Below are 15,240 nucleotides of genomic sequence, written 5' to 3' on the forward strand. Positions count from 1 at the left end.
AGGAGGAGAAGATAATGAATGCCAATCAACATGGGCTTACGGAACATAGATCCCCTCAAACTAACTTGATATCTTTCTTTGGTCCGATGACAGGTTTGATTGACAAAGGTAACAGCTCTGTTGTAATATATTTAGACCGCTATACGGCGTTTGACCTGGCACCGCATGCCATTGTGATTAAAAAACGATCACTGGCCATTGTAGACTCAAGGTTGGGATGTTTGTACGAGCCATGCTGTAGTTCCCAAGGAATTATCTCGGGGTCGGTCAGACTAACCGATCAGAGTGGTGCTTTCTGCCCTTGGAAGCTGTGCAGCGCTGAATCCAAGGCAGGCCGGCTGGTGGGTAGTCCCAGGCTCTGTGCTGCTTTCCGTGGGTGCTGGATCTCCAAAGCCTGCAAACTGGCAGGACTACACTAAGGAAACTAAATCTTCCTGGACTAAATATTGTGCCAGTTACATCCCTGAAGCCCCATTGAAGTCAATGGAATTGCAGTTTGGAAGACAACATTGCAATTGGCTTGAACTTTGTCACTACACGCAGGGTGAATCTCTCCCGCTCTGAGTGGGTGTCAAAAGAAGGCTTCAGTCAGAATTTAAACCCAGCTGGTTACCAACACAGGCTCAACATAGTTGCTGGCTCACCTTCAGGACTAGGGTATTGTGCTGATGAGGGACAATACAAGAACCGAGAGGCAAGCAGGTGACCCAATCTTTTCCTCGCTGCTACTGTATATCCCAGCAGAGCATTGCTAATTGACATCACATTCTTTTAAATGCATGAATTCAAGTCATAAACTCCAGTCTGTCTCTTAGTCAAACACTCCAGAAGTCTAAGTAATCTCTTGTCCTGAAACCCCTTGACATTCTAATCCCTCTATGTAAATGTCGGCAGGCGGAGATGGAATTTACATTGCCAGCAAACATTGGTGGAGGTGGCAAAAGCTCATTCAGATCATGAGCAATTGCTCTTCCATGCGAAGAGAGTTGATGCACCCTTGATTTTAAGTCTATCTTTACAAACCAAAACAATAAGAACATTTTAACAGAGCTGGCCAGTTTAAGTAGCAGTCTATAAATTAGGAGCTAGAATTTGAAAGGAGCTGATGCCTACCAGTCTGCTGTGCAGTAGAAATTCTTGGAGCCTTGTGCTCAGGTAATTAAGGGGTCTAACAGGTCTCATAATTTGATTCTTAATCCCTGCTCTCTGATCTATTGGCTATGTGCATGTACTCATAATGGAGAAACTGGCCACGTGCGAATGGTTTGTTTTTTGGGTTTCTATGCTACTGGAACTCCTTCTTTTTGCAGGTGGCATAGGACTAGCTACAGCATTAAGTATTACGGCATTCTTCCTGACTGGAGCTGGGTGACATTTTTTTTTTTTGACCAATAGTAAATTCACTGAAAAATGCATTTTTCAGGGCACCAAAACTGTTTGTGAATTTAGGTCGAATTTGGCCAAAAAACAAACAAACAAAAAATCAGCAATGTCTTTTTCAATTGACATTTCATTTCTAAAATGGCAAATCAAATCGGCTTTTGAAACATTTTTTTTACCCTAATGAATTTTTTTCAGTTGTTCATTTCAGAAAAAAAAAAGTCAGTTTGGGTTCAAAAGGAATTAATATTTTGTCCTGATTTTCAGGGTGGCCACCGAACCAAAACATTAATGATTCACTCAGTTCTATTCCTGACCCCACTCAAATTAAGAGTGTCTTGCCAAGGTCGCACTGCAGTGGCACATCCAAATTCGAACCCAGCTCTCCTGCCCTATTCACTAGACAACTCTGCCTCTTAGCATTAGAGTGGAAGGCTGAATATTCTGAGGCCACATTCTGAGAGTCATTTCCTTTCCCAGAACTACGTCCTACTGCAGCTAACGATGGGCTTCCTTTCTGCAGCAAAACATTTTGAATAATAACACTGATTGTCAAACTTTTTAAGAAGAATTCTTTTTTAAAATGTAGGTATAAAATAGCAATAGAATACGTGTAACGGGTTTTTTGATACAACATCACTTGGCTGACAGAAAGCTAAATCAGAAGACTCTTTTTTCACACTTACAGAATGATAAGATTGCAGTGGAATGTTTTAATGCTTAAACATGAACAATTATTAAAACCTTTCATAACTAAATGTTAATTAAAGGCTATCAAATTTTAGAAGGAATGATTAACATGTTGGAGGCATATTTTTAAAGGGCCAAATTCTAAGCTGGTAGAAGGGGGCACAACTCTACTATAGCCAATAGAGCTACATCATAAGAACATAAGAACGGCCGTACCGGGTCAGACCACAGGTCCATCTAGCCCTGTATCTGTCTACCGACAGTGGCCAATGCCAGGTGCCCCAGAGGAAGTGAATCTAACAGGCAATGATCAAGTGATCTCTCTCCTGCCATCCATCTCCATCCTCTGCTGAACAGAGGCTAGGGACACCATTCCTTACCCAGCCTGGCTAATAGCCATTAATGGACTTAACCTCCATGAATTTATCCAGTTCCCTTTTAAACATTGTTATAGTCCCGGCCTTCACAACCTCCTCAGGCAAGGAGTTCCACAAGTTGACTGTGCACTGTGTGAAGAAGAACTTCCTTTTATTTGTTTTAAACCTGCTGCCCAGGTAGATGATCAACTTACATCATCAGAGAATTTGGCCCCAAAGAATGGTTTCCCGTGATCACACGAGTCCTTTAGTAAACCACATCTTTGTGTTGTTTGCAAACATCCCTAAAATAACGTTATCTTGCAAGGCGATTGCCATTGCTTTCTTTTGTTTCATGCTCAAAGATACACCCAAGTGTAGCGGGGGGGGGGAGTTACCCGCTCCTGCCCGGCGGGGCTTGAAACGCCCAGGCGAGGGCTGGGGCTGGGGAAGGGAGCAAGGCCCCGGCTGATTGGGGGAAGTGGCTGCAGCTGGGGCCACGCCCCAAACAGACTAACTGGGCCTTATAAGAAGGCCAGGGCAGCCAGAAGCTCAGAACTGTCTCTCTGGTTGTAGAGAGAGGAGGGCCTGGCTGCTAGGGAGCTGAGCAGGGTACTGGGAGTGGAGCAGGGCTGGAGGAAGGCTAGAGGAGCTGGGGAGCTCTGGCCTAGGAAAGCCCCAGGCTGTGGGCCTAGCTGAGGGCCTAAGACCAGTACCGGGGCAGCCCAGCTATAGCGAGAAGCAGCAGGTCCAACCCACCCTTGCCTGTGATGAGTGGCTGACACTGCAGTCTGCCCCAGGGAGTGGGGCTAGATGGTGACTGGCAGTAGCCTTACACTGAGGTGAGGTGGGGATACTGGGTGGGGGTTCCCCTGGGTGGGGAGACCTGGAGTGTGGGGGTACTGCCAGGGGGGGCAGCAACCCAGAGAAAGGGGCACTGCGGTCTTGGGAGGGAGACGTGGGCCAGCGGTAAGACGGATCACCAGCCTGCAGGGGGTGCTCCAGGATGCTGGAAGAGCTAATTCCCATGGAGGTGCCGCAGGGGTGAGTGCATTCCCTTACACCCAGTCAATGAACACCACAATATGGGTAGCTATCTGTTACCTGTTGCTAATGATGTTCTGGAGATCAAGCACAGAGAAAGAGAGGACTGCCATACTTTTTCTCCCTTTATACAGGGCTCTTGATCTTTCTCTAAGGGGAATGACTATGACTTGAGAAACTTGTTTTGCTATTCGAGCTGAATGGAGCAGCCATCCTTCAGTCTCGAGAGACCATGGGTATGTGTCCCTCAGAGGTAAAATATGTAAATAAATAAATAGGAAGCAAAATCTGCTCTTTTCAATGAATGTAGGATATTAAGACCTGGTTTTCTAATGATTATAGTCTAATAAAGAGTTCCCGGAGAGCAGGGTTTTTGGCCTGCACTGTTAACCTTGAATACGTTGTTCATTTTTGTGGAAATGCTTCTTTTCACAGTATGTTTTGTGCACACAAAGAATAATTTAAAACTTACATTGCATGGTCAATCAGTGATGCTCTTTAGAAAACATGAATTGTGCATTTTTTTATCAAAGCACAAAACAAGTCAGTGGCACCACATTAATCATTCAAGCCATTTGGAAATTCTCCAAGCCCTGACTTGAGCAGAAACAAAAGCACCCAACCAAAAAGCCCCACACAATCCACGTTGATAGGAAGCCACCAGAAACATGGTATGTGTAGGTTTCAAAAAGAACCATCACAAAATTGGATTATAACTCGTAACATAGGAAAACCTGCTGTAAAGGGTGACCAGCCCATAATAAGGCAAGGCCTAGCAAATTTTGGTTAACCTAGGGTAAAGCGTGCTTTGTAATTGCAGCTGGCAAGGGATGTGAAGAGTAACAAGAAGGGTTTCTCCAGGTATGTTAGCAACAAGAAGAAGGTCAGGGAAAGTGTGGGACCCTTACTGAATGGGGGAGGCAACCTAATGACAGATGATGTGGGAAAAGCTTAAGTACTCAATGCTTTTTTTGCCTCGGTCTTCACAGACAAGGTCAGCTCCCGGACTGCTTCACTGGGCAGCACAGTATGGGTAGGAGGTGACCAGCCCTCAGTGGTGAAAGAACAGGTTAAAGACTATTTAGAAAAGCTGGACATGCACAAGTCCATAGGGCTGGATGTAAAGCATCTGAGGGTGCTGAGAGAGTTGGCTGATGTGATTGCAGAGCCATTGGCCATTATCTTTGAAAACTCATAGTGGTTGGGACAATTGGAAAAAGGCAAATATAGTGCCCATCTTTAAAAAATGGAAGGAGGAGAATCTGGGGAACTACAGACCAGTCAGCCTCACCTCAGTCCCTGGAAAAATCATGGGGAAGGTCCTCAAGGAATCCATTTTAAAGCACTTGGAGGAGAGGAAGATGATCAGGAACAGTCGACATATATTCACCAAAGGCAAGTCATGCCTGACCAACCTGATTGCCTTCTATGATAGATAACTGGCTCTGTGGATATGGGGAAAGTGGTGGATGTGATATATCTTGACTTTAGCAAAGCTTTTGACACAGTCTCCCACAGTATTCTTGCCAGCAAGTTAAAGTATGGATTGTATGAATGGACTATAAGGTGGGTAGAAAGCTGGCTAGATCATCGGGCTCAATGGGTAGTGATCAATGGCTCGATGTCTCGTTGGCAGCTGGTATCAAGTGGAGTGCCCCAAGGGTCTGTCCTGGGGCCAGTTTTGTTCAACATTTTCATTAATGATCTGGATGATGGGATGGATTACACCCTCAGTAAGTTCGCAAATGACACTAAGCTGGGGGGAGAGGTAGATATGCTGGAGGGTAGGGATAGGGTCCAGAGTGACCTAGACAAATTGGAGGATTGGGCCAAAAGAAATCTGATGTTCAACAAGGACAAGTGCAGAGTCCTGGAAGAATCCCATGCAGTGCTACAGGCTGGGGACTGACTGGCTAAGCAGCAGTTCTGCAGAAAAGGACCTAAGGATTACAGTGGACAAGAAGCTGGATATGAGTCAGCCATGTGCCCTTGTTGCCAAAAGGCTAACAGCATTTTGGGCTGTATAAGTAGGGGCATTGCCAGCAGATCGAGGGAAGTGATTATTCCCCTCTATTCGGCACGGGTGAGGCCACATCTGGAGTACTGTGTCCAGTTTTGGGCCCCCCAGTACAGAAAGGATGTGGACAAATTGGAAAGAGTCCAGTGGAAGGCAATGAAAATGATTAGGGGGCTGGAGCACATGACTTATGAGGAGAGGCTGAGGGAACTGGGATTGTTTAGTCTGCAGAAGAGAAGAATGAGGGGGGATTTGATAGCTGCTTTCAACTACCTGAAAGGGAGTTCCAAAGAGGATGGATCTAGACTGTTCTCAGTGGTAGCAGATGACAGAACAAGGAACAATGGTCTCAAGTTGCAGTGAGGGAGGTTAAGGTTGGATATTAGGAAAAACTATTTCACTAGGAGGGTGGTGAAGCACTGGAATGGGTTACCTGGGGAGGTGGTGGAATCTCCTTCCTTAGAGGTTTTTAAGGCCTGGCTTGACAAAGCCCTGACTGGGATGATTTAGTTGAGGATTGGTCCTGCTTTGAGCAGGGGGTTGGACTAGATGACCTCCTGAGGTTTCTTCCAAACCTAATCTTCTATGATTCTATGAAAGTGTATTAAACCCTTTAAAAAAAAACATTGTTGACCATCTCAAGCTTAGCTCTTGAATCCCAAACCAGACTTCCTAAGATTTTTTTCCCCATTCACTAGGCTTACTGGCCTAGTGGATGGGGAAAAGCAGTAGACATTCTATGTCTTGATTTTAGTAAAGCTTTTGACATGGTCCCACATAACAGGCTCATAAGCAAGCTAGGGACATGTGGTCTAGATGCACTTACTATAAGGTTGATGCACAACTGGTTGAAAGCTCAAACTTTCAGAGTACTTATCAATGGTTCACTGTCAAACTGGGCGAACATATCTGGTGTGGTCCTACAATGTTCTGTCCTGGTTCTGGTATTATTCTGTATTTTCATTAATTACTTAGATAATGGAGTGGAGAGTAGGCTTATAAAACTGGCAGATGGTTCTAAGATGGGAGGGGTTGCAAGCACTTTGGAGGACAGTATTAGAATGCAAAAAATCTTGACAAATTGAACAGTTAGTAAAAAAATCAACAAGGTGAAATTCAATAAAGGTAAGTGCAAAGTACTTCACTTGGGAAGGAAAAATCAAATGTGCAAATCCAAAATGGGGAATAACTGGCTAGGCAGAGAGTTAAAATGGGTCACTAATTGATCAACAATGTGATGCAATTGAGAAAAAGGCTAATGTTTCTTCTGGGCTTTATTCCCAGGAGTGTGGTATGGAAGACCTGGGAGGTAATTGTTCTGCTTCATTCGGCACTGGTGAGGCCTCAGCTGGAGAGCTGTGCCCAACTCTGGGCGTTACACGTTAGGAAAGATGTGAATAAATTGGAGTCCAGAGGGGAGCAACATATGATAAAAGGTTTAGAAAACCTGATCTGTGAGGAAAGGCTAAAAAATCCCAGCACATGTTTAGTCTTGAGAAAAGAAGCCTGAGGGGGACCTGACTGTAGTCTTTGTTAAGGGCTGTTATAAAGAGGATGGGAATCATTTGTTCTCCATGTCCACAGAAGGTAGGACAAGAAGCAGTGGGCTTAATCTGCAGCAAGGGAGATCTAGGTTAGATATTAGGAAAAACTCCCTAACTATAAGGGTAGGTAAGCACTGGAACAGGCTTCCAATGGAGGCTGTGGGGTCCCCGTCACTGGAGGTTTTTAAGAGCAGGTTGGACAGACACCTGTCAGGGATGGTCTAGGTTTACTTAGGCCTGCTCAGCGTGGGGGGATGGATGAGATGACTTCTCAAGAGCCCTTCCAGCTGGACATTTCTATGGTTCCATCAAGGAAACTTTCTGACTTTGTGTTAAAAACTTTTTGTTTCTTTCCCAGGCCCACTCCTGCTTCTGCTACTTTCCTTAAAACATCTCTCCTGTCCAGCTGCATGTTTAGGCATAAAGTACCTTGCAGACTGCCTCAAACAAAATGAGAACTCCTAGCCCCCCGGCTTTCCTCTTCTGCACAAATGGTTCTGTCTTTTTGCATTGATTCTCTTTTAATGCTCCTCAGAGCCTAGATCACCAACACCTACGGCTTCCCATCTGTCTATTTCCTAGGTTTAAAGCGAGACACACCTCTTCTTCTGAAAACAGGCTGCCTTGCTTCCTTTCTCTCGCCTTCAAGTGCTGCCGCTGGAGCGCCTTCACAGAGCTGTGCACATCAAAGGAACAACTCGATGGAAAGTTGACAATAAGTTGTGCACCAGATACACGATGTTCTACCCAGCTGGTAAAATATGGGACCGATTAAACAGAGCTGGAATTCTTTCCATCTTTCTCCTTCGTGGGACAATACCATATGCCCTTCCAAACAGTATTATAGGCTTACAACACATCTTCCCCTCTCGCTCCCAATATTGGCCCTGACCAGCCAAAAGAGCTGGTTCTTCTAATCAGGGATGGATCTGCTGACTTTCTTCACAGGATTAAGATATTCAAGCTTGGTCCTCCAGGATCTGTTGTAATGCAAGCTGTAGCCACAGCAAGGCATATGGCTCAGGATTCTTTCCCCCAGTGTGTATCAGGTGCTTTTCTAACAACGTCAGGCTATGTTGTCGGCATTATTCAGCATTGGTTCAGACAAGCCTGTACATTCATGGAGCAGGGACTGTGTCTTACAATATCCCTGTGTGGTGTCTAGCACAATGGGCCCTGATTTTGATTGGGACTCTGAGCACTACTGATAAATAAATAAATAAATAAATGAATAGTGATAACACTTTACCTCTTTCCTCTAGAGTTGTGGATTGCACGTCTTCAGCTGCAGCAGTCTTCCTCAGCATGGGCTGGCCACTCTTGTCCAATACGGGGATGCTGAGCATTTTTAAAGCATTCAAAAGAAACCCTTGATGATAAAATCTACTGTTACTGAAAGGAACAAGATGCATGCAAATCCCCAGTTCATTATCCCCTGTAACCTCTTCTCTCAAAGGTAGGTTTTGTTAGGGTCCTTTTTTTTTATCGTGTTTTTTTTTTAAATGTGACTATCCATTCATAATTCGATAAGCAGCTCCAGTACAGGAAATGATGCTAGAGATGTATGCTTCTGTCCTCTGGGCAGCTGTATGTAGATTGTGAGGGGGACAGGAAAGAGAATGGAATGTAAGCATGTTACATACATGATCAAGTGCAGCCCAGAATAGGGATACTTTCCTGAAATGCAGCCTTGTAACTGAAGAGGAAATAATTGAGGTTTCACACGTACAAGCAGGTGATGTTTCTAGAAAAATTCAGACATTTTTAAAGGTGACCAAAGACGACTTCAATAATGTTCGACAACATTGCTAACCAATAGATTAGCTCATAACTCCTCCCAGCTAACATGGCTCTGAGTGGCTGCAAAGGAAAGAGACTCCAAAGATTCTGCCTTCGGCACATTTATGCAAAGCAAAAGTAATGAAGACTATGTAGTTATACTGAGATGGAAATATTCTAGACAAGCTTGTCTCTAAAGAGCGTAATGGAATGGTAAAGAAGTGGTGTATCATTACATAGATTTAATTAATTACAGGCATCTGCAGAGAGGGACTAAATATCATGGGCCTCAAAGAAGGTTTTCAAATGATTAAAAACAAACCCAGGAGCTCAGTGGCGGATTAACAAATTTGCCGACCCTAGGCCCTCAAAAAATTGCCGCCCCCTCCCCGCCACACACACACACACACACGCCAGCTCACCTCCGCTCCCTCGCGGCAAGCCTGGGAGGGAGGGGCGAGAAGGGGAGTTACGGCGCGCTCGGGGAATGGCAGCGGTGGAGCGGAGGTGAGCTGGGGGTGGGGAGGAAGGAGGGAAGCGCGTTAACTTTAACGGGACTTATAAATGTGCTTAAAGTTAAACCTATATTGAAGTACATTCCTGAATAGAGTCATAGTTTTTAAGGCCAGAAGGGACTATTAGAGAACCTAGCCTGACCTCCTGTATATCACAGGGCATTAAAGTTGACCCACTTATCTGTGTATTGAGCCAAATAACTTGCATTTGTCTAAGCAAAGCTTCAAGAAAGGCACCCAGTGTTGATGTGAAGACATCAAGAGGTGGAGAATCCACCACTCCCCTTGGTGGCATGTTCCAGAGGTCAGTCACAGAATCATACAAACGTGGGGCTAAAAGGGATCTCAAGCAGGCTTCAAGTCCTGCCATCTGTGCTGAGGCAGGGCCATCTCTGCAGGTGTTTGGCCAACCTGTTCTTAAAAACCTCCAGTGGTGGGTGTTGCACAACCTCCCTTGGCAGCCTGTTCCAGTGCATAATTACCCTGCTAGTTAGAAAGTTTTCCCTAACATGTAACCTACATATCCCTGGCTGAAAATTGTCCACATTGGTCTTTGTCCCACCTTCAATGGACATGGAGAAAAATTGATCACCATCCTCTTTATAACAACCCTTAATGTACCTGAAGACTGTTATCAGGTCTCCCTGCTCAGTCTTCTTTTTCTCAAGACTAAACATGCCCAGTTTTTTTAACCTTTCCACAGAGGTCAGGTTTTCTAAAAATCTTTTTTTGGTTTTTGTCTGGACTCTCTCCAATTTGTCTGTGTCCAATTTGCTTTAGGAAAGACGCAGTGTAATACTGACAGACTCCGATTGTCAACATCAAACACGGGACTTCTGAAGCTTAGTGCATGAACCTCTGCTGCATGAGCAAAAAGCCACATGGCTCTTAGCTAAGGCTGTAGCAGATCCATCGATCTCTAGCTGGGCTAGGTGCCACCAGAGGGGGACAGAATGCCACACCAAGCAGGTGGGGGTTACAACACCCCTCCAGCTGACACCTTACCACTGCTGAGAGATGCAGAACAATTATCTCCCATGTCTTCCACACAACAGCCCTGTGAATACACCCCGGAATAACATTAGCCTTTTTCATAATTGCATCACGTTGTTGACTCACATTCAATTTGTGATCCATTGTAACCCCCAGATCCTTTTCAGCAGTAATGTCGCCTAACCAGTTATTTCCCATTTGATTTTTTTCCTTCCCAAGTGACATACTTTGCACTTACCTTTATTGAATTTCATCTTGTTGATTTCAAAGTAACGTTCAATTTGTTGAGGTTGTTTTGAATTCTAATACTGTGCTCCAAAGTGCTTGCCACTACTCCCAGCTTGGGGTCATCTGCAAATTTTATAAACATATTCTCCACTCCATTACTCAAGTCATTAATGAAAATACTGAATAGTACCGGACCCAGGACAGACCGCTGTGGGACCCCATTAGATACATTCTCCTGCCCCCAGTGTGACTGTGAACCATTGATAAGTACTCTGAGAGTTTGAGCTTTCAACGGGTTGTGTACCAATCTTATAGCAATTTCATCTAGACCCCATTTCCCTAGCTTGCTTTTGAGCATGTTATGTGGGGCCATATCAAAAGCCTTGTTAAAACCAAGACATATCATGTCCACTGCTTCCTCCTCCCCATACCCTTGCCCAGTACGCCAGTAACCCTGTCATAGCAGGAAATTAGGTTAGGTTGGCATGATTTGTTCTTGACAAATTCATCCTGGCTATTCCTCATTCATCCCATTAGCTTCCAGGTGCTTACGAAATGATTGTTTAATAATTTGTTCCAGTATCTTTCCAGATGTCAAAGTTAAGCTGACTGGTCTATAATTCCCTCTGTCCTCTTTGTTCCAATTTTGTAAAACTTGTGCTTTTATTCTAATTTGAATTTTTCTGGCTTCAAGTGACAGATGTACAGACACCCCCCCAGGTTACGCAAACCTGACTTATGCAAATCTGCACTTACAGAAAAAGTTCCGTAAGCTAGAAATAAGAGGGTTTTTTTGGTTGGTTGGTTGGTTTTTTTGCATAATTGTCAAGTATATGTTTCTGACTTACGCAAATTTCGAGTTACGCAAGGTGTTCCAGAACAGAACGCTTGCGTAAATTGGGGAGCATCTGTATATTGGAAGGAGAAATATTTCCAATTCCAAATTTGGAATAAGCAACTGAAGGAAACAATTATTTTAATAAAGTTAGAGAGAATACATTTGCTAAACAAAATGAGGAGTTAATATGAAAGTTTCAATAATTAGTGAGTCATTTCCAGAATCTACTTTGTAAGCCATATAACAGTGAACTAACCTTTAGGCATCTTCTATAATTTTGACATCTAATATCCTGCGTATAGTTTGCAACAGGAGGGCTCATGTATAATTGATAAGCTAGTGAAGTGTAATTAAACCAGTATTTTCTAAGTTTCGACTTAATTTAATTTTGATCTAACTGAAAGAAGCAATTTGAGTCCAACTAAAATTTTCCTTAAATGCCATCCTTGTTATCCAGCAAGCCTTGACTCAAGTAAGATAGATGATTTTAATTTTCATGTTCTCATTGTAACACTTGGGGTCAATGTTTGCATACTTATCAGAGGCAGTTTACAATTGACAACCACTATAATTGTTCAACTTTTCATTGGTAAAAACCTGATTGCCTATTATGTACTTTATTTATTATGCCTCACACTAAAATATAGGTGATTGATTATTCCATTGACCAAGGCCATAACAAGCTAGGAGAAATATGTGCCATTATAGTCCATAACCATCTGAAAAAGGTAATTAAATCAAGTAGTAGAATTTTAACATGTGAGTCTCGGAAAGTTTTAAAATACAGTATTAGTGTTGAAAGGACTTTATCTGAATGATCATTCTTTATTTCTGCAAGGCACTTTCTATTCATAAAAGAAGATACAGAAGCTACTCGGAAGAGCTTAGAATTTGATGCACTAGGGCCAATGGAATGTCTTCCAATGACATACTGAGTTTTGGTCAGGTCCTAACTGGAATCTCTCTGTTTACTTCAGTGGCAGATGGCTCAGATCCTGAAAGAACAGTTATTTCTTCACGGCATTAAAATGTTCAGGGAACAGCTCAACAGTCTATTTCGTCATTGACATTGTAGGTTAATGTGAGTTATGTGCATGTGTTAACAGTAGAATGTAGCTTATTGGATGTAAAGAGAAAATCCTTATGCTTTAAAGTCTTTGCATCTGTAACATGATATCATTTGAAATACTTAAATTAATTATCTTTAAGCTGCATTGTTCCTCTTTAAAATAAATCATGTTTAATTTTCTGGGGACGGTGTTAACAAAGGCATTGTTTATTAGTACTCATTTCCAGTGGAGAGTGCAGCACCATTTTGTTACCAGTCTGTCGTATCAATTAATCTTCAGAACGTGTTAGTGCTTTTCATTTGTTTAACGCAGCCTGAGTTTGCTACCAATTGAATGAAATGTTATTATCAAATCAACTCACATGTGATTTCATCAGATTAATTCCTTTTTTAACTATTATAATTAAAAATCACATTTGTTCTTTTAAGCAAATACAAAATGTAATTGGTTTGCAGATGCAGCTGTCTTTTGTTGTTGTTTAATTTACTTTAATAACATTTGCGACTATGTAGCAATGCTGCTGGAAGTTCTGAATTCTGCTTTGTGCAGAAGATCAGAGTGGAACACCTCGGTCTGTAAGAATCCTAGCACAAAGCTACACACACACAACAGATTCTGTTGTCTTCTGTCCCAGTGACTGAGGTTGGAATTTTTAACAGGATCCAAAGGAGTTCAGTGGCCAAATTCTTTCAAATATTGCTAACGTCTTTGCTCCAGGAAAATCCAACCAGAACTTTGCAGTAAGATTTCTTCCTTTAAAGGTCTTCAAGCACAAGTCTAAATAGCCCAGTATCCGAATGGAGAAGACATACTGTCCTGTAGTCACAGAATATGAGGGTTGGAAGGGATCTCAGCAGGTCATCTAATCCAACCCCCTGCTCAAAGCAGGACCAATCCCCAGACAAATTTTTACCCCAGTTCCCTAAATGGCCCCCTCAAGGATTGAACTCACTACCCTGGGTTTAGCAGGCCAATGCTCAAACACATAGTCTTTAGAGCTCTTTGGAAGTTTCAGTAAACTCCATTCAAACCTTTCATCTGGATCACAAATGGTCCCTCATGGTCTCTGAAAGACCAATTACCCCAGCAACCACTGGACAATGAGATGCGGTGCTTTGTTCCCAAACACAGGTGGCCAACTGGAGCCAGCTGAGAATTTCCAAATCGAATTTCTGCTATCGAAGGCCAATTTTTTCCTTACGCAGTGCAAGGCTGGTGTTTGGGCCTGAATGAGTACAGCAGGACCTGTCTGTGGTGTTAAATCTCTGTGTTTGAAAGGGAAGTAATTTGTTATAAAAAAACTGCATCTACCCCGACAAATCCTGCTGGCAATTCCCCAGCCATGCAAGCATACAGTGAGTGAAAGCCCAGCTAAACTAGCCCACCCCTTTCCACTTAGCTGCGTATAACAAAGATGTCCTGTGCGATGGGGTGTCTGCTGCCATATCCCCACCCTACATCCTAGTGTAGTCATATTTGTACAAGACATACCTTGTGAGTTATCATTTAAAACCTCATAACTTGCTGAGCAATATCATAACAAAATGTACCTAGTGACATTATCTGTGAAGTTCTGAACACAAGCGGAAATCATGACTGACACGTGTTTCCTAGATAAGGCAGGGGAGTGGTCAAACCAGTTCCTCCGAAACAAAGTGCAAGCTGATGCCTCTGCCAGGTGAAAACAGGGCTGGCGGCCCATTACCTGCTAAACAGCCATTCGTTGGCGGGCAAGGCGGCAGGGCCCAAAAGCTATATCTTAGCAAAGAAACACTGTGGAGTTTCCTTTCCTCACCAGGCTGCCTTTCCCGAACTGGAAACACTTCTCAAATGGGGGCCGGGACTATACAAAGAAGGTGCAGACACACTCCCTGTCTGTCTCTGGCATTGCACCATTGGACTTGGTGGGGGGAGGAGGGTGCGGGTTTCTTACCTGAGTGTTTGGCCGGTAATCTCTGAGAGCATGTGGTGAGAAAGTTTGCTATACAACTAAGATAGTTTCTTAAGTAGCTACTAGTAAATGTGTTCGCTTTATTTTTCTTGTACCCATTTCTGACTTTTATGCCTCACTTAACATCTAGCGCTTTGCAATTAATAAACCTGTTTGCTCTAATCCAGTGTGTTTAAGTACGTGTGTCTGGATAACTATTTACGATAATAAACTGGCATATTGTTCCCTACGGGAATAATGGACTTAATATAGTTGGACTGTCCAGGCGTAGGCTGGGCTGTACAGAACATACAAGTCTGGGGGATGCTTTTGGCCTAGGAGTGCATGGGGGGGGGGTCACCCCGCAGTATAACCAAGGCTGGGGAGAGGCAGGGTGGAGCTGGCAGGATGCAGTTACACACAGACACGCAGGGTGTGGCTTGCACGCTGGAGGACTGTTTGTGAGCGGCCCAGGCGGGAGCTACTCCAGCAAGGCATTGTGAGGCACCCAAGGCTGCAGGGCTGGGGTGACACAACAGCACCTCCAGTGCCCCCATATGTCACACCCACACAGGCAAAAAAAAGGGTAAACAGGAGTCTGGGAACCCAGCCCGTCCTGCTGCCCCTGGTTGTTGGACCCTGATGGGGAGAAACTGGGTCCTCGTCATACCAGGAGGAGGTGAGCGTGGCAGGAGGGGGCCCCAAACCAGAGCCCCCCCCCCAATGGGAGGGAATGCTCCTTTCTGGGAAAGCAGCCTGAGGAGGCCTCCAAGATGGCATTACTCTCTGTGCTAGGGGCAAGGCCCAGCAAGGCCGGGTGCCACTCCAGCAGAGACCGAGGGTGCTGGGAGGATTC

The 15,240-nt window shown here is 44.0% G+C and overlaps 1 long non-coding RNA gene across 3 annotated transcripts in view; it reads left to right on the top strand.

Moving 5' to 3' along the window:
- LOC123374009 overlaps positions 1–15,240 on the top strand; it is a 192,121-nt gene that overhangs the window by 40,121 nt on the left and 136,760 nt on the right. Inside the window, exons 2-4 of one of the 3 annotated variants that reach the window (XR_006580973.1) lie at positions 7,614–7,785; positions 8,294–8,487; positions 12,223–12,455. This is a non-coding gene — a long non-coding RNA (uncharacterized LOC123374009). The remainder of the gene's footprint in view (positions 1–7,613; positions 7,786–8,293; positions 8,488–12,222; positions 12,456–15,240) is intronic. The other 2 variants (XR_006580974.1, XR_006580975.1) reach the window with 2 other exon arrangements.

The sequence above is a fragment of the Mauremys mutica genome, chromosome 7 (genome assembly GCF_020497125.1).
Source record: "Mauremys mutica isolate MM-2020 ecotype Southern chromosome 7, ASM2049712v1, whole genome shotgun sequence".
Lineage (NCBI taxonomy): Eukaryota > Metazoa > Chordata > Testudines > Geoemydidae > Mauremys > Mauremys mutica.